General features: G+C 43.8%; 3 non-coding genes across 3 annotated transcripts; all 3 read left to right on the top strand.

Moving 5' to 3' along the window:
- Positions 1-13,020: 13,020 nt before the first annotated feature.
- On the top strand, positions 13,021-13,092 carry TRNAP-AGG (transfer RNA proline (anticodon AGG)). Its single transcript has one exon. It is a non-coding gene; the product is annotated as a tRNA-Pro (tRNA).
- A 4,821-nt stretch (positions 13,093-17,913) lies between these two features.
- TRNAP-AGG (transfer RNA proline (anticodon AGG)) lies at positions 17,914-17,985 on the top strand. The gene has a single exon. It is a non-coding gene; the product is annotated as a tRNA-Pro (tRNA).
- A 6,044-nt stretch (positions 17,986-24,029) lies between these two features.
- TRNAP-AGG (transfer RNA proline (anticodon AGG)) lies at positions 24,030-24,101 on the top strand. The gene has a single exon. It is a non-coding gene; the product is annotated as a tRNA-Pro (tRNA).
- Positions 24,102-24,736: the final 635 nt, after the last annotated feature.

The raw sequence follows: 24,736 nt of genomic DNA, 5'->3' as shown, positions 1-24,736 counted from the left end.
CACGTTGGTATTTCTCGATATCCCTAAAAAGCATGGGAGCATCTGTTAGGATGGCATTAACCTCAGATAGCATGGACTCGGAAGGTGATGAACTGTCGACCGGTTCGTGGGTCTCGACGTCGTTACGAAACATACGGCTGAGTCCATCAGCAACAACATTTTCGGTACCTCTGATATGTCTAACATCAAACTGGAAGGCGGAAATACGAATAGCCCAGCGGGCTATACGACCAGTACGACGCGGCCTACCTAAGACCCAGCTTAAGGCTTGATTATCTGTCTCCAGGTCGAATTTGACATGTTCCAGATAGAGACGGAACTTTTCTAAGGCAAATAAGACTGCCAAACCTTCGAGCTCATAGATGGAATACTTGGCTTCTTGAGCCGACAATGTCCTAGACGCATAGGCGATGGGTCGCCTCCCTAGTTCAGTCTCTTGAAGAAGGACTGCCGCTACTGCTGACGACGATGCGTCGGTTTGGACAATGAATTTCTTCGAGAAATCAGGCATAGCAAGGACAGGGGCATTACAGAGAGCTAATTTCAGATCTTCAAAAGCGGCTTGTTGAGAAGGTCCCCACTCGAATTTGATGCCTTTCCTACGAAGAAGGTTTAAGGGCGCCGCTCTATTAGCAAAGTTAGGAATGAACTTTCTGAAGAAATTCACCATACCAATGAACCTGGCGATACCTTTAATGTCCTTGGGAGGTTTAAAATCACGGATGGCCTGTGTTCTAGAATGATCGACTGCTACACCATCGGGTGACACAATATGCCCTAGGAATGACATAGATGGCTTAGCAAAGGCAACCTTGGACAACTTAACAGTTAACCCAGCCTTACGAAGGCGATCAAGAACTTCTCGCAGATGATCTAGATGTTCTTCAAAAGTCTCTGAAAATACTACGACATCATCTAAGTAGTGATATAAGTACTCGAATTTGATGTCGGAGAAGACCCTATCTAGCAGCCTAGTGAGCACAGCTGCTCCCGTGGGGAGCCCGAAAGGCACGCGGTTGTATTCATATAAATTCCAGTCCGTGGCAAACGCTGTAAGGTGTTTAGACTCTTCGGCAAGGGGAATTTGATTATAGGCCTGATTTAAGTCCAAGATGGTGAAGAACTTGGCCTTACGAAACCATGAAAAACAAGAATGAAGGTCGGGAAGGGGCACAGATTGTAACACCACCTTCCGATTGAGAGCCCTGTAATCAATGACAGGCCTGAAGCCTCCTTGGGGTTTCGGTACTAGAAAAATGGGCGAAGAATACGCTGACTTAGAGGGCCTAATAATACCGTCCTTCAACACCTGATCGATGATTTCCTTCAGAGCCTTCATTTTAGGTGGAGATAGCCTATACGGTGGAAAACGGACAGGAATCGAATCCGTAACCTCAATTTTGTATTCTATAAGGTCAGTAACACCAAGAGTATCAGAGAACACCTCGGGAAACGACTGACACAGTTTGCGAATACTATCAGCCTGCTCCTCAGGTAGATGTCTAAGGTCTAACAACATCTCATCCTGGGTAGGCGAAATAGAAGAACATGACACAGAATTACACTTTAATAGTGGTATTTTACAACTAGAAGCAAATTTGAATGTGCACGACCTAGACTGGAGATCGAGCACAAGACCAGTGTGAGAAATAAAGTCAGCTCCCAATATAATGGGGCAAGACAATTGCTTGGCCACAAACAATTTAATTTTCCATGTAAACTTAAAAACACGAATTTTGACCAGTAAGGAACCTAGAATTTCTAATGGAGATGAATTAGCCGAAACGTATTGAACAGGAGAAGAGACATAGTCAGGAAGTTTACAAACCGATTTCAATTTAGAATACCATTCAGCCGCAATAATCGAACAAACACTACCTGAATCTAAGAGAGCTGTTATAGGCTCGTTATTTACCTCAATCTTAAGAAAAGGAACAGGTGCGGGGGTATCCGCCGCAATCCTAAGACATTCTTTAGGGCATTCAAAAGATGAATTTGAAGGCTGATCGTTCTCTGCATTTACAATCTGTTTACTAGGAGCTGAGTCTCGGGAAGATGGATTAGTCGACTCAACCGAAGCCACTAGTCACTTTTTATTATTGGCATAGATGGAATTTGCACCAGAAGTTGAGCAGGAGGGGGTGCTATTTGAGTTCGGACAATTCTTGGCGATATGTGAGAAGGCCCCACATTTAAAACAGCCTTGTGCTGAACCAGCTCCATTATTTGCCCTACTACTTTTGACCAATGGACATTTATTGCGAAGATGGTCAGGCGACCCGCAAGCATAACATTTACGGGGTGTGACTGGTCGGCGAGGTGGAGGCCGAGTGTTACTAAAGGAAGGCGGGGGTTCTTTCGCTACACGCAAGGAATCGGCGTATCTAACTCCTTCCGCTGAGACGGCCAACGCTTCAAGTTCAGAAAAAGTTTGCGGGCACGCCGCAAAACACAAGTATGACCTATAAGATGGTGAAATGCCTTCCACAATAGCTTGTACAATTTGGTCCTCAGGGAAGTGAAGAGCAAACACCCTGGTATAAAACTTAATGTCTTGTATGAAATCAGCCAAGTTTTCATCCAACCTCTGTACTCGATAATAGTATTTCTGAATCAGAGATGACCTTGCGCGGGCAGGAATAAAATTAGCAAGTAGATGTGCATGAAAATCTTCGATGGATGACTGTTCAGCTATGGCTCTTACTATTTTGTCGGAGAGAATACCAATAGCATACGGATAGATAATTTGCAAGATTTGACATGGAGACAGAGAAAAAACAAGGGCATGATCCTGAAATTCCACTAGAAATCTTAAAAATGAAATTACGTCACTGGTGGTATTAACAGAAAACTTGGATATACCTCTGAGCAACATTGCCAATGGATGAGGCAAGCTACTAAATCCGGGTGACATAGTAGGTAAAGGTTTCAATGGCAAGGAAGTCAATTCAGAACGGATGTTACTCAATGATGCACGACGTTCAGATTCGTTGTCCAATGGGGCAGGGATAGTTTGAGCAGCAACGGTTATCCTATTAACTTCTCCCTTGGGAGGCGCTTCCTCACTACCTGCATTCACTATGGTGGGTTGATCAGATTTGGGAGGAACTTCCCCAGTTAACAATTGAGTGACCTTACTAGATAATTCAGAAATATTTTCCAGGAGCGTACTAGCTTCCTTCCTCTGAACGTCATTCAGTTTTAGAGACAACAGATCGTTAACCCTATTCGAAAAATGATATAGCCTGCCTTGCACACGCTTAATTTGATTAGGAGACGGATCATTTTCATCAAAAAAACTAACTACAGAAGCTAGCCCAGTAATATTCTCCGTGATCGTGGAAAGAGAGTCATCAATTTCTTTCTCTCCCAAATTGGGGATGGAAATGGGCAAATCAAGGGACTCTCTAAGCTTGTTAGTGTCTATTGCAACCGTGCCTCCAGATTGCACATTTCTGATAGTTAATTCATAGATCAACTCCTCCTTGCGCAAATAGTTAAGAAGGAGAACATCGCGAGGGCCGGGCATGGTGACAGAACAATTTTGAAAAACTCAAAAAATTCCAGCAACTGGGAAAATAGTTAGAGTTCGGAACAAACAATGTTTAGCCGTCAAAAGGGGCTAAATTGAGACCCATTCAACCACGCTCTGCTACCACTTGTTACCGTGTTTTAGCGGTAGGTAGAGGTGTAAGAAGGTGCGGGCGTGAATGGGTTTCAAACTACGGAATCAAAGTTAATGTAAAATTTAACGAGGTTATATTTTCTTTTCAATATTAAGTAATAACAAAGAACAGGTACTTAGTAGCCGAAACACAATTTGAAATGTACAATTACAGGGGTTACAGAGTTTGGGCTTCGAGCCCTGAGTTCACAATTCTTGAGCAACTAGCCCAACTTTCCGATATACAAATTTTAACAAAGGGGCAGAAGACCCCAATCAAACCCTGGAGCACTTGCTCCAAATTACACAGTTAAGCCTCCTCGAGGCACACAACACTCCGTTTCCAAAAGAGCCACACGCTCTTTAATTTAAGCCTCTCCCAGGCCACACCAAACTCCACCTTCAAGTTGTCCACAACGGACACAAACCCAGGGGTAAAATACCCAATCTACTGAGGTCTATTAAATGAAAAGCAGGTTAATTAAATGACCTCTAAAACAATTTGAGAGGAGGCGAACTTGCACTCCTAATACACTTTAATTTTAAGGCCTACTTTGGCTCTTAGGCCACTGATGCAAGGGCTAATCCCATACTACAGAGGTGACTTAGAAAAGAACAATTTGTTTTACGTTATCGAAGAATAGGTTGAGAAACAATAAGTTCACCTCAAAACATTATGAGTGGGAGCTCGAGAGGGTTAGCACTCTCTATCCCAGTATGTAGCTTTTCAAGAGAATAGAAGAAAAGACTAGTTACATTTTAGGAAAAGGTTACATGGTGGAACGCTTCGCACCCGCCCCGAGAGTTAAACTGCTGAGCAAGAAAAGAAAGAATTTATTAATCGGCCATTACCTTATTGTTGACCGCTGCCGAAGAAAGAGGCGCCTCCCGCCTCCTGCTAGGTACTTAACACACTGAAAGATGGAACAGAAGTGGCCCAGAGACCCAAAAATCAGCAGTTTAAATACTCTCGCGGAAGTTTCTAGGCGTTAGGGGAAAGAAAACACCCGCCCACAATGTTTTTATTGGATAGGACCCCGCAACAGATACAAGTTGGGGGAAGATACACCAGATTGGTCAGAAATTACTAAAAGAAATTCGGGATTGGATAAATCTAAAACAAGGGGAAAAAGAGGGGTATACAGCCAACTTAAACCATAACAGAAAGAAATTTAACAAGAAACAAACTTTGGAAATAAAAATTTCTCCAACAAAATAGTTCTTTGACTCCGCACTAGGGTGCACTATTGTTGATCTTCAGTAGTGTCCTCTAGAAGAGAAAGTTCACACTTCTTACTTCAAGCGAAACAAAAACACATCAAAAGTGACACAGTTCAAAAACTCAAAATTTTCCACGTGGTGACATCTTCTGAGAAAGTAGAGAATTAATAGAGTAGATAAAGTTCAACCTTCCTCCAGAAGAGGAGTTTCAACTGGCGCAACTTTTAAATAAACGGTGTAGAGGTGTACCGCCCGGTACAATTATTATTATTATTATTATTATTATTTATTTCTTAATCTGCTTACCCTCCAGGGTTGGTTTTTTTCCTCGGGCTAAGCGAGGGATCCCACCCCTACCGCCTCACGGGCAGTGTCCTGGAGCGTGAGACATTGGGTCGGGGGATACAACTGGGGAGAATGACTAGTACCTCGCCCAGGTGGTCTCACCTGCTATGCTGAACAGGGGGCTTGGCGGGGGATGGGAATATTGGAAGGGATAGACAAAGAAGAGGGAAGGAAGCGGCCGTGGCGTTAAGTTAGGCACCATCCCGGCATTTGCCTGGAGGAGAAGTGGGAAACCACGGAAAACCACTTCTAGGATGGCTGAGGTGGGAATCGAACCCACCTCTACTCAGTTGACCTCCCGAGGCTGAGTGTACCCCGTTCCAGCCCTCATACCAATTTTCTAATATCGTGGCAGAGCCGGGAATCGAAGCCACTATACCATAGAGGCGGACATTATTATTATTATTATTATTATTATTATTATTATTATTATTATTATTATTATTATTATTATTATTATTATTATTATTATTATTAATCTGTTTAACCTCCAGGGTTAGTTTTTCCTTCTCGGACTCAGCGAGGGATCCCACCTATACCTCCTCAAGTGCAGTGTCCTGCAGTGTGAGACTTTGGGTCGGGAGTATAGAACTGGAAAGGAGGACCATTACCTTGCCCAGGTGCCCGCACATGCAACGCTTAACAGAGGCCTTGTGGTGGGATGGAAAGATCGGAGGGAATAGACAAGGAAGAGGAAAGGAAGTGGCCGTGGCCGTAAGTGATATACCATCCCGTCATTTGCCTGGAGGAGAAGTGGGAAACCACGGAAAACTACTTCGAGGATGGCTGAGGTGGAAAAGATATAAAGGTATAAATCAAATCCACTTCGAGGATGGCTGAGGTGGGAAAGGTATAAAGATATAAAAAGGTTAAACATGGCCTGTAAGCCCCTCTGCTCTGTTTCCTCCCGATGCTGAGTGCAACCCGTTCCAGCCCTCGTACCACTTTTCAAATTTCGTGACAGATCCGGGAATAGAACCCGGGCCTTTGCGGGTGGCAGGTAAACACACAAACCACTGCACCACAGAGGTGGGCCTGTTTATTTTATGTTTGTAAATTCCATGCGGGGGTTCCCTCACTAACCTCCACCCCTCCCCCTCCCACTGGCTACGCCCCTATAGAGCATCCAGAGTTAAGAAAAGACTACAGGCCTTATGGGCCTGCTGCCTTCCACTGTTGCCATACTCGCTCACTCAGCGCGGCTCGGACACTGCTTGCGAAATACAGTCATGACATAAAATTATACAACGCTTGGTACAGCTGTTGCAAGACTAATAATAATATAAATGCCAGATTATCTTCAGTAATTAATGAAATTTCGTTTTGCCATAACGTTTCTAAGGATAATAGCCCACTGACTGTATCATTCGAAATAGAGGAAGAGTTTGAACATGCAGGGATGCGAACTAAATAATAATAATAATAATAATAATAATAATAATAATAATAATAATAATAATAATAATAATAATAATAATAATAATAATAATAATAATAATAATAATAATAATATGCATATCCAGAAACCGAAATGATTGTCTTGTTTCTTATATCTGAGAAAGTTTCATGATCGTTGTTGCTTTAAGGGAGCGCAGTGCTGAGTCTATTAGCCCCCAGAAACATTTCATTATTAAGGCATATACTGTGTGGTTACAACACAGGAAGCTGACGGCGAGATATCTCTGTCTCGGTGACGTATCCTTCAGCTCATTTCAGATAAAGTTTCTCGTAAGTGACAACAGATGCAAGGGCTTCATGTTTATCACAAAATACGATAACTTAAATATTCTTCCGCAACATAAAATACGGAATGCTGAATGACCTATTCGTATGATTTCTTAAAATCAGGTAGTTCGGAGTTGCTGTTTTTCGGAAGTGACGATTGTGTTCAGAGTTGGCGGTTCATCTCTAAAATAGAATTCATGAACAGTGCGCCGTATTCCACTTCTGACAAAATCATGGTATTTAATGAGTCTGGAATTACTGCGAATTAACTGTTTCCTTTCCCGCTTCTTGCTGGGACTCTGGAGTGCCCTTCGCTGGCTTCCATCCTTATTTTGAAGACAGAAGTCTTCGAAATTCCTAAAAACTTTGCGGCTTTATCTAGTACCTAGTTTACACTTCGTCCTGGATGCTTTGTTTTCAAATATGAAAATGAATTAAGCACCATTTGCCGTTCCTTTCTCCTGACAACTTCACTACTTATCCTTTTCACATGTTCAGCTATAATTTAAATGTATTACTCGCTGACTGATTATATAAAAAATACTAAACAGACAAAAACTATACACGATACACACAACCAAAAGCAATGCAATACACGAAAAATGAAACACAATAAATTATACTGTATTTATAACAAAACACTATGCGCCCCAGGAAGACGATCACTTCACTCTGCCGAATATCTCCCAATCATTGTAATGAGTGACACACACAAAAAAGGAAACATGCCGCACTGACCTCACCAATGATGATTCGCAGTGGTTAAGCTGAGTTATTACACGTGTTGTCTACTGTACACACTTCCGCACTACACGCTGAAATGTGGCGCGCAATGCGACAAGCATGGCCGGCTGTTCCGTGTACTGAACCGCATATACGATATTTAAAAGGATAAACTCAAAGATATCAAAATGATTTTACGTCTTATTTAGTATTGTATGGCACAACCAATCCTTGTTTCATAAGAAAAAGTATACATTTTGATAGGAATTCATTATAATGTTTATATACATGTAGAACTAAAGTGGGTAACACCAACAGAAGTAAAAGCCCATAAGGCCTGTAGTCTTTTCTTAACGCTGGATGCTCTATAGTGTCTTGCTTTTCTCTTCACACACTTAATATTGGAATACAGTCACAAGCTCATTATTTTCCATGAATTTCGCTGAGGTTTCGCACTTATCGCAAAATAAGTAAATTTCGCTTCAAAATGGCCTTATTGTTGTAATTCACTGCAATTCGCAGAAATAAAAATCATAATATTTCTTAACCATTATCATAGGTTTCGTGAGGATATCTCAAAATCGCTTCATAATGTTTTTTGTCGCGTTTATCGTTAATGCGAAAAAGTCATGACTTTATACATAATACTTCAAACACGTCAACGTTCCTCGCTGTCTGGGAATATTTCAGTTTTCCTTGAATTCCATTCTGGCGAGCACTACGTATAGTTGTCCACGGGAAATATCTGTTCTCTAGGGACAGAACCTACTTTGTGAAGGATTATCCGTGATGGTAATTGTATCAGGGGTGCACCTTCTCCGTCCATTTGAACTGCGCGCCTTCTAGAAGGCCATCTGTGCTTTGAACCCTGAACTATGTATCTTAAGATACTTGGACGTCTAATATTTAGATGTCTCTACTATCGGCCTATGTGCCCTCTCTGGCGGAAGGACCGACAATTCATTTGCTATTGTCTAAGTTGGTAAATCTTAAGTGTTTGTAGATTGCTCTGTTTTATGTGCTGAGGATGTCAGCACTATTACGGCTTCCTTCTTTATCAAATTATGAACCAATCAGAATTTTTTGTTTATATTTTTCTAGCCAATTAATACTGGGGGTGTGTACAGACATTCTGCCTAGGTCAAGAGAATTCTAGACCTTTCCCCTCTGAGTTGCTATACAAGCTGGGCGCTTTAGGGCCGTTTTGCCATCTTCGTCGCTCTGGTCTAAGTGTGTGCACGGCGTAATTGGAGGCGGGGCAGCCTTGCCGTTCTCGTAAGGCCCAACAGCTCAAGGTAATGGCAGACATCTTTTAATATGTGATAGCTCCAGGCAGATAACTTGAGGGGAAGGTTTCAAACTTCTTTCTTATTGTAAAATTCTAGAGTTTAATATCACCTTTTAAATGTAAATTTTTAGGCAAGTCTGAAGACTTTGTTCAAATCCCTGCTGGGAAATACGTAACTTAGGGAACAAATAGTGTTCACCATCTATTAATTCCCATTCAACTTGGTATGGGGATGACTATGATATTCTAAAACTCAAAATTCTTTAAAACATTTTGGAACTTAATATTTTATCATCTTGTCACCACTCTGTAGTACAGGCCTAGCCTCTAACTTCGGGTCATAAGCCCGTGTAGGATTTTAAGTGCATTTCAAAAGGAGCACAAGTGTTTCCACTCTAGCATTTTGTTTACGGCCGATCGTCCTAAACCTTTTCTTTGGTACTTCTAGGGGCCAGGGATGGCGAACCTATGCCACGCGTGTCACTAGGTGACACGCAAACACGATTTCGGTGGCACACCACATGCACATATTAAACTTTTTATGTTACCTTTTGTACTGTAGAATATACATATCTAGTGCAACGTATAGTCAGTGTTCTAGGTTTAAGAAATAAATACCGAAAACCTAAATTCTCGTTCCGTTTGGACGGGTATTACAGCAACACTGCAACACTGATACACTGATAGGTCCGGAAGTCAAGTGAGATAAATGTCAGATGCGGCTGACGAGCCATTCCCTCACCCACATCAGTGAATTAGTGAAGTTTGACGTGAGTGTGGTTGCCAGTATCGCGTAATTATTCTTAGCGAGTAACAGTTTATTGTTTTGAATTTTTTAAGACAAATAGTTCCCAAGAGATTATCCCAATTTCGAGATTTCGAGAAATTATTGCACTTTATTTCAACAGCTCATATTGCATAAATGAGTCCGTTTTTTATATTTTTATATTTTATTTAAGTGGTTAGATACTGACAGTTTTAAAATGGAGTTGACTGAATTTTAAAAAGCATTACATGGGTGAAAAAAGTTCGTACAACTTGTTGAAGCATTGGTGAAAATCGAGTGTGCTGTTGATGGTAAATACTCTCTCCAGAAGCCGGAGAACTTAATACCTGAACAGTGGAACAGCCTCCCACAAATGTTCTCGGCCATAAAGAAACTTGCTACAGCGCTATTTAAATTTGTTTGGGACACCATACAACTACAAGCAGCTGTTTTCTGCAATGAACGTTGTGAAGTCAACAGTTAGGAACCGTCTTGGCTCAGATCTGAGTGCTTCTCTTGTGTTATTGAGGACAACAAGTTATGAACCTAACAAAAATGACATAGCTACTATGTATTTTTGCGGTATTCGCAAAATACGACCATGAAACATGCATTCAAATGTATTATTTTACTATATATATACGTAATAACATATTATGGAACATAATTTGGAATTAGGGATGGAAATCGGCGTGAGCGGTGGTGAGTGGGAGGGGGGAGGGTGGAGGAAGGGAATTATAACCATTACAAACGAAAGTAACCAGTGACACAGTAGCCAGTTGAAAATAATACTCCAGACCAAAGTTGGCACACAAGTTGGAAAAGGTTCGCCATCCCTGTATCTAGGCCATTTAGAATGGACCACTCATTGTCCCTATTAAATTCTCATTATTTAAAGACGGGTGTGCAATAGACTGTCGAGCTAAAACGAGAGTAAACACAGTTTTTGAAGTTTACCCAGTGTAACTTTGGATAAGAAATTAGTACCTCGAAGAGGCTGGATGGTATTAATCTTTGAAGCTCAAAGTACTATATGATGTAAGTAAGTGAGTGGAGCAAATATGCTCTTTAAAATAATGTACCTTTAGAGGCACCATGTTCATTCATTTGTAAACTATTGTATCGAAAATCTTCTCCATTGTACCTGCTTTTTGACTTTAAGTCCTTTATCAGAGCTGACGAGCTCATCGTTATTCCATTTAACTGTTATTTGTTGTTATCAGAGCTGACGAACTCATCGTTATTCCATTTAACTGTTATTTGTTGTTATCAGAGCTGACGAGCTCATCGTTATTCCATTTAACTGTTATTTGTTGTTATCGGAGCTGACGAGCTCATCGTTATTCCATTTAACTGTTATTTGTTGTTATCAGAGCTGACGAGCTCATCGTTATTCCATTTAACTGTTATTTGTTGTTATCAGAGCTGACGAGCTCATTGTTATTCCATTTAACTGTTATTTGTTGTTATCAGAGCTGACGAGCTCATTGTTATTCCATTTAACTGTTATTTGTTGTTATCAGAGCTGACGAGCTCATCGTTATTCCATTTAACTGTCATTTGTTGTTGTTCATTCAGATTATCTATCAAATTTTTAACTCATAGGAAGAATGAAATTTCAGAATTCAGTGCTTTCATTTATAATCCGATCTTTTCTCTGCCCGATGGGCTGCCTGGCCGAGAGGGTAAAGACGTGCTCGGTTCGCCCGGCAGGATGTGGGTTCGAATCCCCGTCAGGAAGTCGTAGAATTTAAGAAACGAGGTTTCCACTTCCGGAGCTGAACATGGCACTGAGGTTCACTCAACCTACACCAAACATGAGTACCAAGTTAATTCCTGGGGGCAAAGACGGCCGGGCATAGAGCTAACCATTCGACCCACCACGGCCGACGTTACGGATAGTGGAAGCATTTACCTTCCACTCCTCCAAGGGCCTTCATGGCCTGTACGGAGATGACTTTGCTTTTTTCTCTGTCTACCCATTCACCCCGTCACCTTCTTACACCTCTGTAAACCAAAGAAAACCCGCAACAGTAACAATATGAACCCCAATGATGGCTAACGGCCTTCTTTGGAGTGTGAAATGTAAACCATTGTGATAATGAAAAGGACGTGCTTTGCAATTTCGGGAAAGCCGCTTTGTTGCGATCCCTGCAGAAATTTACGGTTGACAAGTTTTTCTGCACTTGTACATATTAGGGGCTACCTGCATGCAGACTTACAGTTTCCTAGATCTTCTAGTCTTTAATCATTTATGGTCTATGTTCGACCCCACGCCGCACTAATGAATTCCTTTTTTTTTTTTTGCTAGTGGCTTTACGTCGCGCCTAGGAGTTGGAAGGAAGCGGCCGTGGCCTTAATTAAGGTACAGCCCCAGCATTTGGCTTGTGTGAAAATGGGAAACCACGGAAAACCATCTTCAGGGCTGCCGACAGTGGGATTCGAACTCACTGTCTCCCGGTTGCAAGCTCACAGCCGCGCGCCTCTGACCGCACGGCCAACTCGCCCTGTTTATGAATTCTCGAGTCCTGACTTTACAGGTAGGTTTTTCTGAAATTATAGTCAATGAATACATAGTTCGAATTCTTTACCGTAATGGAAAGGACTTCACTTGCAATTCCAAATTTTTCGGAAATCCCGCCCTTTGTTGGGATCCTCTCGGCAATTTTCAGTCACAAAATATTCCTGCATCTTTGTAGTTTAGTGGTTAGATGTGCAAGCCAACTCGTAGCTTCATGCCACCGGTACAGGTAAATTACTGGTCGTAAAATATTTTCATTCCATACCCTGAAGGGATACGGCGGGCCTCCTAGAGGGTTACGGCCTCTCTCAGACCACGGAGATTTGAAGCGGTGGTTTTGAGGTGCGGGGGAGACGGCCGTGGCCTGTAAAATTGTACGGCCCGGCAATTTCTTTAGTCCACGAGGATAAAAAAGCACGGAAAACCATTCTCAGGACAGCGGACGGTGGGGAACAGCCCCTCCGCCTCCCGAATGCAGAGGTGCAAGGCTAGTAAAAGTAGCCGCTGTTAAGCCGTAGCCCACTCTGCTCGGAGGGGTAAGTTGAAGGAGTACAAAATTGACGATGGCCCCGTATCCACCAGCCTGCGAGAGATACTTCTTTTAGTTGTCTCTTTCAACAGACATAAATGTATTCACCTCCCACGTACAGGAGGTCATTAGATTATTTTGGTTACTTGGCGTAACTAACTACGATCCTGCATGCCAGTAATTTGCCAATGAATTGGATTGATGTTAAAACCTAATTAAAATGCGCTGGTATTCGTCTGGCTCGTTGGTCTAGGGGTATGATTCTCGCTTAGGGTGCGAGAGGTCCCGGGTTCAAATCCCGGACGAGCCCTAATTTTTATTTTCTTCGTTTCCTTCTGGACTGTAACGACAAGGAAACACGCGAAACAAGTCGACTACAGCCTCCAGTTATGGACGTTGCTACAGAAGTCAACTAACGTGATTTAGCAGCCTGACTCACACCTAGTAAGACATTGACCTTTCTATGAACCTGATTTTGTTGAAATAATTTCTTAATTCCTTCCTTAATCAGTTTACCCTCCAGGGTTGGTTTTTCAGCCTCAGTGAGGGATCCCACCTTTACCACCTCAAGTGCAGTGTCCTGGAGCGCAAGACTTAGGTCGGCTGATACAACTGGGAAGGAGGAACAGTACATTGCCCAGACGGCGTCACCTGCTATGCTGAACAGTGGCTTTGTGGGGGGATGGACAAGGAAGAGGGAAGGAAACGGCCATGGCCTAAGTTAGGTACCATGTTTTGTAATGGGTAGGTGTTGGCGAAGTGTTTTCATACGTGCAACAGTGATTTTCATAAGTATGTTACTTTTTTTTCTTTTTGCAAGTTACTTTACGTCACACCGACACAGATAGGTCTTATGGCGACGATGGGATAGAAAAGGGCTAGGAGTGGGAATAAAGCGGCCGTGGTTTTAAGGTACATCCCCAGCATTTGTCTGGTGTAAAAATTGAGACACCTCGGAAAATCACCTTCAGGGCTGCCGACAGTGGGGTTCGAACCCATTACCTCCTGAATGCAAGCCCAAAGCTTATGATTATACAATTATCATGTTAAATTACCGCCATTGATATGATATGTAAGTGATATTTTCATGTTAGCCAATACCAGCAGTCCGGCTACTTCGGCCGACATCTTTTTTTAATGTTATGGTCTGAGCACTGGAATCAATCAATCAATCAATCAATCAATCAATCAATCAATCAATCAATCAATCAATCAATCAATCAATCAATCAATCAATCAATCAATCACTACTGATCTGCATGTAGGCCAGTCGCCCAGGTGGCAGATTCCCTATCTCTTGTTTTTCCTAGCCTTTCCTTGAACGATTTCGAAAGAATTGGAAATTTATTGAACATCTTCCTTAGTAAGTTATTCCAATCACTAACTCCCCTTCCTATAAACGAATATTTGCGGCCAATAGTCCTCTTGAATTCCAACTTCATCTTCATATTGTGATCTTTTCTACTTTTAAAGACACCACCCAAACTTATTCGTCTACTAATGTCACTCCACGCCATCTCTCCACTGACAGCTAGAAACATACCACTTAGTGGAGCAGCTCGTCTTCTTTCTCACAAGTCTTCCCAGTCAAAACTTTTGCAACATTTTTGTAACGCTGCTCTTTTGTCGGAAATCACCCAGAACCAATCGAGCTGCTTTTCTTTGTTTTGTTTTTTTTCCACCTCCCAGTTCTTGAATGAAGTAACCCTGGCGAGGGTCCCAAACTCTGGAACCATTCTCTCTTTGTGGTCTTGACAGAGACTTGCATGCCCTCTCCTTTACATCTTTACTACAACCCTGTAGAGATGTGTATCCTTTAAATACAGTATCATTTATGTGATTACCCCAATGAAGATCTTTTCTTATATTGATAATATCATTTGCAAAATGTCATCCTAGCATTTGCGTTGAGGAGAAGTGGGAAACCACGGAAAACCACTGCGAGGATGGCTGAGGTGGGAATCGAAACTCCTCTACTCAGTTGACCTCCCAAGACGAAGCTGAGGCTGTAGAAGTGGGATCCCACGTTGAGTCGGATAGAGAAACCAACCCTGGAGGTAAACGGATTAAGAAAGAAAGGAAGGAAGGAAGAAAGAAAGAAAGAAAGAAAGAAAGAAAGAAACAAGGAAAGAAGGAAGAATTAGTGCAACCCTTGTTACTAGCACGGTACTCGTTGAAGAATAAACGCCTTAATCAATGGCTGTATGGAATGAAATGGCGTATGGCTTTTAGTGCCGGGAGTGTCCGAGGACATGTTCGGCTCATCAGATGCAGGTCTTTTGATTTGACACGCGTAGGCGACATGCGCCGTGTTCAACATCCATTCCACTATGAGCTCTTAAATCATCAGACCGTCGCCAACGGAGAAGAAATGCAGGGACATCCACTTTAAACCTGCCAGTTAAGGACGACTTCCCATCACTCAACATGAAGTCGTCCGGCTCCATGGCTAAATTGTTAGCGGTCACAGGTGTCCCGGTTTCGATTCCTGGCAAGGTCGGGAATTTCAGTCATAATTGGTTAATTTCGCTGGCACGGGGCAGGGTGTACGTGTCGTCTTCATCATCATTTCATCCTTATCACGATGCGCAGGTCGCCTACGGGAGTCACATCATAAGACCTGCACCTGGCAAGCCGAACATGTCCTCGGACACTCCCGGCACTAAAAGCCACACGCCATTTAACATGAAGTCTTCAGTTTAAGTCGATTACATCTTATACTAGATATCTGTTCTATGTAGTTGTCTATTTCATATTTTCTGTAGTGGTGTGGTCTTGTAGCTTATCATTTGCTCTACAATATTTCTTATATTTCTTCTATTAATTACTCTCCAGATGAAATGTGTTGATATGTGGATTTCCGTTGGATATTTGAGTCGTAGGGAATTGCAGATTTACGTACTCATGGCAGTGGTAATCATTGAAAGTTTATCCGTGTCTTATCGACATCATCCTCGAAAATTTAAAGAATATTCTGATATTTGTGAGTTGACATGTGTAATACGAATCTAATGTGGTAATATTTTCCATTTTCGATCAATATGTCGGTAGTATTTGGAGCTTAAATTTATACCTCGTGGTGATTGAACTTAGTGTCATTGGGGTATTAATTCAGAGATCAGGTAATCATTTAATTTTGGAGTCCTTGAGTAAAAGTATATGATTACGAGTGTGAGATTTGATCTTCGAGATCGATTTCGACAAATTACGATTTATTTATTGTGTGATACTTTGTGTTATTCCTGACCACGTGTTTTATGTGTCCTGAGAATGGTTTTCCCTGATTTTTTATTCTCGTGGAGTAAAGAAATTGCCGGGCCGTATAATTATACAGGCCACGGCTGTCTCCCCCGCACCTAAAAACCACCGCTTCAAATCTCCGTGGTCTGAGAGAGAGGCCGTAACCCTCTAGGAGGCCCGCCTTATCCCTTCAGGGTATGGAATGAAAATATTTTACGACCAGTAATTTACCAGTACCGGTGGCATGAAGCTACAAGTTGGCTTGCACATCTAACCACTAAACTACAAAGATGCAGGAATATTTTGTGACTGAAAATTGCCAAGAGGATCGCAACAAAGGGGAGGGGGGGTGATCTGTTATGATGAACAGGGACCTTGCAGAGGGATGGAAAGATTGGAAGGGATAGACAAGGACGAGGGAAGGAAGCGGTCATGGCCTTAGGTTAGGTACCATCCCGGCATTTGCCTGGAGGAGGAGTGGGAAACTACGAAAAACCACTTCCAGGATGGCTGAAGTGGGAATCGAACCCACCTCTACTCAGTTGACCCCCCGATGCTGAGTGGACACATTCCAGCTCAAGTACCACTTTTTAAATTTCGTGGCAGAGCTGGGACGGCGGACGTCAACGTTCCTCGCTGTCAGAAAATGTATACATTTTCCTTGAACTCCATTCTGATGAGCACAACATATAGCCGTCCACGGGAAATATCTGTTCTCTAAGGACAGAACCTACTTTGTGAAGGATTATCCGTGATGGTAATAACAAGAGCCGGAATGGTGTTTAAATGTCTTCTAAGGTAAGGAGGGTGTATTCTGCCCGAGGGCAGGTCCGAACCTCCGCAAAGGTGCGCCTGAGCCGGAGGTTACGTACGGTAGTGTGGCCAGTGTCCGTCTCTGTGGTGGTTAGTGTGCTTAGCTGCCACCCCCGGGGGCCCGGGTTCGATTCCCGGCTCTGTCACGAAATTTGAAAAGTGGTACGAGAGCTGGAACGGGGTCCACTCAGCCTCGGGAGGTCGACTGAATAGAGGTGGGTTCGATTCCCTCCTCAGCTATCCCGGAAGTGGTTTTCCGTGGTTTCCCACTTCTCCTCCAGGCAAATGCTGGGATGGTACCTAACGGCCGCTTCCTTTCCTCTTCCTTGTTTATCCCTTCCAATCTTCCCATCTCCCACCAAGGCCCCTCTTCAGCATAGCAGGTGAGGAAGCCTGGGCGAGTTACTGGTCATCCTCACCAGTTGTATCCCCCGACTCAATGTCTCACGCTCCAGGACACTGCCCTTGAGGCGGTAGAGGCGCGATCCCTCGCTGAGTCCTAGGGAAAAGCCAACGCTGGAGAGTAAAGAGGTTAAGAAAGAAAGAAAGAAAGAAAGAAAGTGTGGGCAGTTCCTTTCCGTTCCTCCATTCCCTTACCCCACTCCCATCCAAATCCTGACCACGCCTAATGTTGCTTAACTTCGGAGATCTCACGGGATCCGGTGTTTCAACACGGCTACGGCCGTTGGCAAATGTCTTCTCTTATGTGTGAAATGTGAGGAAAGGACATGGTTTGTAATTTCGGGAAAACACATTTGTTGATATCCTTGCAGGAATGAACGGTTTACAAGTATTACTGCACTTGCACAGATTAGGGGCTACATGAATGTTTGGTTACTTTTGGACAACCCTCACATGTAGGTTTTCTTAATCAATCAGTAAATAGAACGAATTCTTTACAACAATGGAAAGGACTCCACTTGCATTTCAAATTTTTTCGGGAAACCCCTCTTTGTTGCGATCCTCAAAGGTTCTTGTTGGTTACTTGGCGTAACTAACTACCATTCTACATGCCAGTAATTTGCCACTGAACGACACTGACGTTAAAACCTAATTAAAGTGGGCATGATTTCTCTGTGGCTCGTTGGTCTAGGGGTATGATTCTCGCTTAGGGTGCGAGAGGTCCCGGGTTCAAATCCCGGACGAGCCCAAATTTTTACTTTCTTCCTTCTGGACTGTAACGACAAGGAAAAATGCAAAACAAGTCGACAACAGCCTCCAGTTATGGACGTTGCTATAGAAGTCAACAGACGTGTTTCAGCAGCGTGGCTCGTAGCCAAGTAAGATATTGTCGACTCTTATGATTAGAACCCGGATTTCCATGCAAATGTACGTTTTTAAATAAGCTGTTTACAATTCTCAAACTTTGCTAATATTCGTTTTATGGTTTATGGATTAACGATTCCAAATAACCGTTCTTTCTCCCGGCATGTTTACATGTTTTGAGAAAATTCATGCATAATGCATATTTTGAAGATTTTGGATTTAATAGCGAATATTTGGACGTTTAATATTGCATAATATGACTATCCTTCTGACTTTGGCGCATAAATAATGTCAACTTGCATTTTATGATTGTTGGCTTGCAGAATTTGGGACCGTTTTTCTACGTTATACAGTATGTCTGTTACGGAGAGAATGTTGACATTCCAAGTTAGTACATAAGGTAGAGGTCCTCTAATCCAATTAACCAAGCACATTCTTATATGATGTACCGAGCTTGATAGCTGCAGTCGCTTAAGTGCGGTCAGTATCCAGTATTCGGGAGATAGTGGGTTCGAACCCCACTGTCGGCAGCCCCGAAGATGGTTTTCCGTGGTTTCCCATTTTCACACCAGGCAAATGCTGGGGCTGTACCTTAATTAAGATCACGGCCGCTTCCTTCCCACTCCTAGACCTCTCCTATCCCATCGTCGCCATAAGACCTATCTGTGTCAGTGCGACGTAAAGGAAAAAAAAAAACAAACTTAAATGATGTTTGAGTAAACATTGACGTAAGCTGCAAGTCCCCACGTCGAACTCTGTAATTCATGGGAATAAGGTGTCCCAGTTATCATCATCATCATCATCATCATCATCATCATCTGTTTACCCTCCAGGTTCGGCTTTTCCCTCGGACTCAGCGAGGGATCCCACCTCTACCGCCTCAAGGGCAGTGTCCTGGAGCTTCAGACTCTTGGTCGGGGGATACAACTAGGGAGTATGACCAGTACCTCGCCCAGGCGGCCTCATCTGCTATGGTGTACAGGGGCCTTGTAGGGGGATGGGAAGATTGGAAGGGATAGGCAAGGATGAAGGAAGGAAGCGGCCGTGGCCTCAAGTTAGGTACCATCCCGGCATTCGCCTGGAGGTAAAGTGGGAAACCACGGAAAACCACTTCCAGGATGGCTGAGGTGGGAATCGAACCCACCTCTACTCAGTTGATCTCCCGAGGCTGAGTGGACCCCGTTCCAGCCCTCGTACCACTTTTCAAATTTCGGCAGAGCCGGGAATCGAACCCGGACCTCCGGGGGTGGCAGCTAATCACGCTAACCACTACACCACAGAGGCGGCTTGTCCCAGTTATACATTGTTATAAATCGAACCATCAATTGTGCATTACTCAGTGACGGATCATTTCTTCGTCTATGTTAGACGAACAAAACCAAACTTGTATCGTACTTCTGGGACGCCGCGTTACTGAGCTAGCAGCTTACAAAACTTGGTTTTGCACTGATTCCTCTTCCGTTGTTATCCTGGATTTTCCTACCCGGAACTCTCACTTGTCACACGTCTTTGTTATCACAGAAGGCAATAGTTACTAGTTATTGAGGACATTCAAATGTGTCTGCCATGATCGCACAGAGAAGTAGCTGCGGCAGCTAGACATACGTTGAACAAAGTGATCCGTTCAAACCCTGATTTAGAATTCGTAAAGCTTACAAAATATGTATTGTGGTGAAAATGAAAAAGACGTACATTCTGACCTCACTTTGTCCCAAATGTCTTCATTTAGGTATGCATCTGTCACTTCATGTGACGTAGAAAGATCATTTTCTGTGCTTAAGAATGTGCAGATAGTTAAAGGGATGAGCTTAAATGAAGACAATCTTCCTGGCGTGAAAATGAGAAACCACGAAAAAACATATTCAGAGCTCCTGAGAGTGAAATTCGAACCCACTATCTATTGAATGCAAGCTAACAGCTATGTGCCCGAAACCACTTCGCCACACGGTCAGCGAGGATGGAAAGATAAATTAATGACATTATTAATGTAATGTCATTCGTTTTTCGTTATTATTAATAATTATTTAAACAAGATCAGGTAGGTCTGCATAAGAAAAGACAATGTCTTTACTGGTTACGAGCCAGGCTGCTAAACCACGTCAGTTGACTGCTACAGCAACGTCCATTACTGGAGACTGTAGTCGACTTGTTTCTCATGTTTCCTTGTCATTAGAGTACAGAAGGAAACAAATGAAATAAAAAGAATTTCGTCTGAGATTTGAACCCGGGATCTCTCGCACCCTAACCGAGAATCATGCCCCTAGACCAATGTGCCAGAAATACAAGAACACATTTTAATTAAATTTTAATGTCAATGTACTTCAGTGGTAAATGAATGGCATGCAGTGTCGTATTAGGTACGCCAAGTAAACCAACAAGAATCCATAGACCTCCTGTGGGTGGGAGGTGATTACTTCCTTGTCTATTGAAAGAGACAACTAAAAGAAGTACCTCTTGCAGGATGGTGACTGCGGTGCCATAGTCAATGTTGTACTCCTTCAGTCCGCCTCTGTGATGTAATGGTTAGTGTGATTAGCTGCCACACCCGGAGGCCCGGGTTCGATGCCCGGCTCTGCCACGAAATTTGAAAAGTGGTACGAGAGCTGGAATGGGGTCCACTCACCCTCTGGGGGTCAACTGAGTAGAGGTGGGCTCGATTCCCATCTCAGCCGTCCTCGAAGTGCTTTTCCGTTGTTTTCCACTTCTCCTCCAGGCAAATGCCGGGATGGTGCCTAACTTAACGCCACGGCCGCTTCCTTTCTTCTTCCTTGCCTATCCCTTCCAATCTTCCTATCCCCCACCAAGGCCCTTGTTCAGCATAGCAGGTGAGGCCGTCTGGGAGAGGTACTGGTCATTCTTATCAGTTGTATCTCCGACTCAAAGTCTCAGGCTCCAGGACACTGCCTTTGAGGCGGTAGAGGTGGGATCCCTCGCTGAGTCCGAGGGGAAAAACAACCCTGGAAGGTAAGCGAATTAAGAAGGAAAGAAAATAAAATTCAGTATTCAAAGGTTTTTTTAAAGTAATACACCAAATAAGTAGATACCTAATGAAACAGTGATTCGAAGACAATCTTACCTCCATGGTAGTGGTAGGTGGTGGTGAGTAGTGGTGATTATAGTTTTAAGAGGAACTGGCGGAAAATAAATATCCAAACACCAATAAGCTGTAGGAAATTTAAGCTTTTATGTTAAACTCTGCTTGCTGTGTTTCCACAAGGACGGGAGTTTACTCGGGATTTCCTTCACACGAGGAACCCTTCCCACTTCCAGGTTGGGAAATCACAATGTTGCTCCCTTACAACATATACCTCACATATGCAACATTCGCTGAAAAACCCTAAGCTTCCTCCGTGGATTAGAGGTAGAAGAGTAAAATGCGGAATAGTAAAGTGGAATGTCTAAATTAACACTCAGGCAGCCTAGATAGCTTCAAATAAAAATGCCAGTACATGGTACCTAAGGCCAAATAATAATAATAATAATAATAATAATAATAATAATAATAATAATAATAATAATAATAATAATAATAATAAATATCGCGTGAAGTGCCATTTTAAACAATGCATTTCCCTCCCAGACATGGAAACGCATAAATTCTTCAAAAGCATCTTAGGAAGATGCTGGTCTGTCATTTCTGTTTCCCGAAAATCCAGGGACTGATCCTGATGATCCCATTTTCACCTCCGGCCAAATACCGAGATGGTGTCCGATTCGTTGACTGAACGGTCAGCGTACTGGCCTTCGGTTCAGAGGGTCCCGGGTTCTATTCCCGGCCGGGTCGGGGATTTTAACCTTAATTGGTTAATTCCAAAGGCACGAGGGTTGGGTGTATGTGTTGTCTTCATCATCGTTTCATCCTCATCACGACGCGCAGGTCGCCTACGGGTGCCAAATAGAAAGACCTACACCTGGCGAGCCGAACCCGTCCTGGGATATCCCGGCACTAAAAGCCATACGACATTTCATCTCATGGCCGTAACCACTTCCCTCTCATTCCTATCCCGTACAATTACACCTACACCTACACCCACATGCAACACCCTCACATAAGTAGTACATGGAGCTCACCCCTATGGGGTGGACCGGGGAAAGCAGCTGCAGAACTGGCGAGCCGTGCATGTCCTCGGACACTACCGGCAATATAAGTCATGCGTTAAAAATTAAAAATAATAATTGAAAACGTTCAAGGTAATCATAAGAAGATTTGTGAGCTCATGCTACATCATTAAAGCACATTTCAGTATATACAGGATTGTGGTGGTGGTCATTATTATTTTAAGAGGAAGTACAACGAGGCAACTATCCTCTGTAAGGCAACTGATGCACCAAATTAACACAATAGATCTTGAAGACCTCTGTAGTGTAGTGTGATTAGCTGCCACCCCCGGAGGCCCGGGTTCGATTCCCGGCTCTGCCACGAAATTTGAAAAGTGGTACGAGGGCCACTCAGCCTCGGTAGGTCAACTTGAAGTAGTTTTCCGTGGTTTCCCACTTCTCCAGGCAAATGTTGGGATGGTACCTAACTTAAGGCCACGACCTCTTCCTTCCCTCTTCCTAGTCCATCCCTTCCAATCTTCCCACCCCTCCAAAAGGCTCCTGTTCAGCATAGCAGGTGAAGCCGCCTGGGCGAGGTACTGGTCATTCTCCCCATTTTTATCCCCCGACCCAATGTCTCACGCTCCAGTACACTGCCCTTGAAGCGGTAGAGGTGGGATCCCTCGCTGAGTCCGAGAGGATCACAATGCCGTAGTTTTCAGATCTATAGCTTGCACCGTTACGCTAAGACTTGGGAGAAAGGAGACGAGCAGTTCGACTCAGTGGTATGTTCCGAGCTGTCAGTGGAGAGATGGCGTAGACGAATAAGTTTGATTGGTGCTTTTACAATTAGGAAATATAACCATATTAAGATGACGTTGGAATTCAAGAGGACAAATTGGGGGGAAATATTAGTTTGTAGGAAGAGGAGTTAGTGATTGGAATAATTTCTTCTTCACTTCTCTTCGTAATCTGTTTTCCCTTCAGGGTTGGTTTTCCCTCGGAATCCCACCTCACCGCCTGAAGGACAGTGTCCTGGAGCGTGAGATTTTGTGTCGTGGATACAACTGGGGAGGAGGACCAGTGCCTCGCAAGGCGGCCTCACCTTCTATGCTAAACGGGCGCCTTGTGGGGGATGGAAAGACTGGAAGGAATAGACAGGGAAGAGGCCGTGGGCTTAAGTTAGGTACCATCCCGGCATTTGCCTGGAGGAGAACTGGGAAACCACGGAAAATCACTTCGAGGATGGCTGAGGTGGGAATAGAACTCGCCCTTACTCAGTTGACCTCTCGAGGCTGAGTGGGCCCCGTTACAGCCCTCGTACCACTTTTCAAATTTCGTGGCAGAGCCGGGAATCGAACTCGGGCCTCCGGGAGTGGCAGCTAATCACACTAACCACAAAGGCGGACATTTATTTATTTATTCATCATCATTTACCCTCCAGGTTCGGCTTTTCCCTCGGACTCAGCGAGGGATCCCACCTCTACCGCCTCAAGGGCAGTGTCCTGGAGCTTCAGACTCTTGGTCGGGGATACAACTGGGGAGTATTACCAGTACCTCGCCCAGGCGGCCTCACCTGCTATGGTGAACAGGGGCCTTGTAGGGGGATGGGAAGATCGGAAGGGATAGACAAGGAAGAGAGAAGGAAGCGGCCGTGGCCTTCGTTAAGGTACAGCCGTAGCATTCGCCTTTTAAAAAATATTGAGGTGGGGAAGGGATCGGAACAAGACCTGAGATCCAATTCACGGTAACGGTTTCCAAGCGTGCCGCAGCTTTGCTCTTTCCAACAGTCTTATATAACCGTGAAGTTTACTCTAGCCCAAAGCGAAGAAAACAGGATTGTGCCCGTATTCTACGTTCATTTAATTTCACTCGCTGCGTCCTTTATGTGGCTCGTTGGTCTAGGGGTATGATTCTCGCTTAGGGTGCGAGAGGTCCCGGGTTCAAATCCCGGACGAGCCCGATAGATTTTATTTCTTTCTTTCCGGTTCCAAACGTGATAGAATTCGTAAAAATGCTCTTATGTAAGGCCATCGTTGAAGTGAAAGTATAAATGTAGTCCCGTAATTAAAGTCCGTCTCTGTGGTGTAGTGGTTAGTGCGATTAGCTGCCACCCTATAGGCCTAGGTTCGATTCCCGGCTCTTCTTTTGCTTCTTCTTTATCTGTTTAACCTCCAGGGTCGATTTTTCCAGCGGACAGAGCGAGGGATCCCACGTCTACCGCCACAAGGGCAGTGTCCTGGAGCTTCAGACTCTGGGTCGAGGGATACAACTGGGGAGGATGACCAATACCTCGCCCAGGCGTCCTCACCTGCTGAACAGGAGCCTTGCGGGGGGATGGGAAGATTGGAAGGGATAGACAAGGAAGAGGGACGAAAGTGGCTGGGGTCCATTCAGCCTCGGGAAGTCAACTGAGTAGAGGGAGGTTCGATTGCCACCTCAGTCATCCTGGAAGTGGTTTTCCGTGGTTTCCCACTTCTCCTCTAGGCAAATGCTGGGATGGTACGTAACTTAATGCCTTCCCACTTCCTTGTCTATCCCATCCAATCTCCCCTCCGCCCCTACACACACACAAGACCCCTGTTCACCAAACAATA

Source organism: Anabrus simplex, chromosome 4, assembly GCF_040414725.1.
Source record: "Anabrus simplex isolate iqAnaSimp1 chromosome 4, ASM4041472v1, whole genome shotgun sequence".
Classification (NCBI taxonomy): Eukaryota; Metazoa; Arthropoda; class Insecta; order Orthoptera; family Tettigoniidae; genus Anabrus; species Anabrus simplex.
This window is presented reverse-complemented; position numbering and strand designations above follow the sequence as displayed.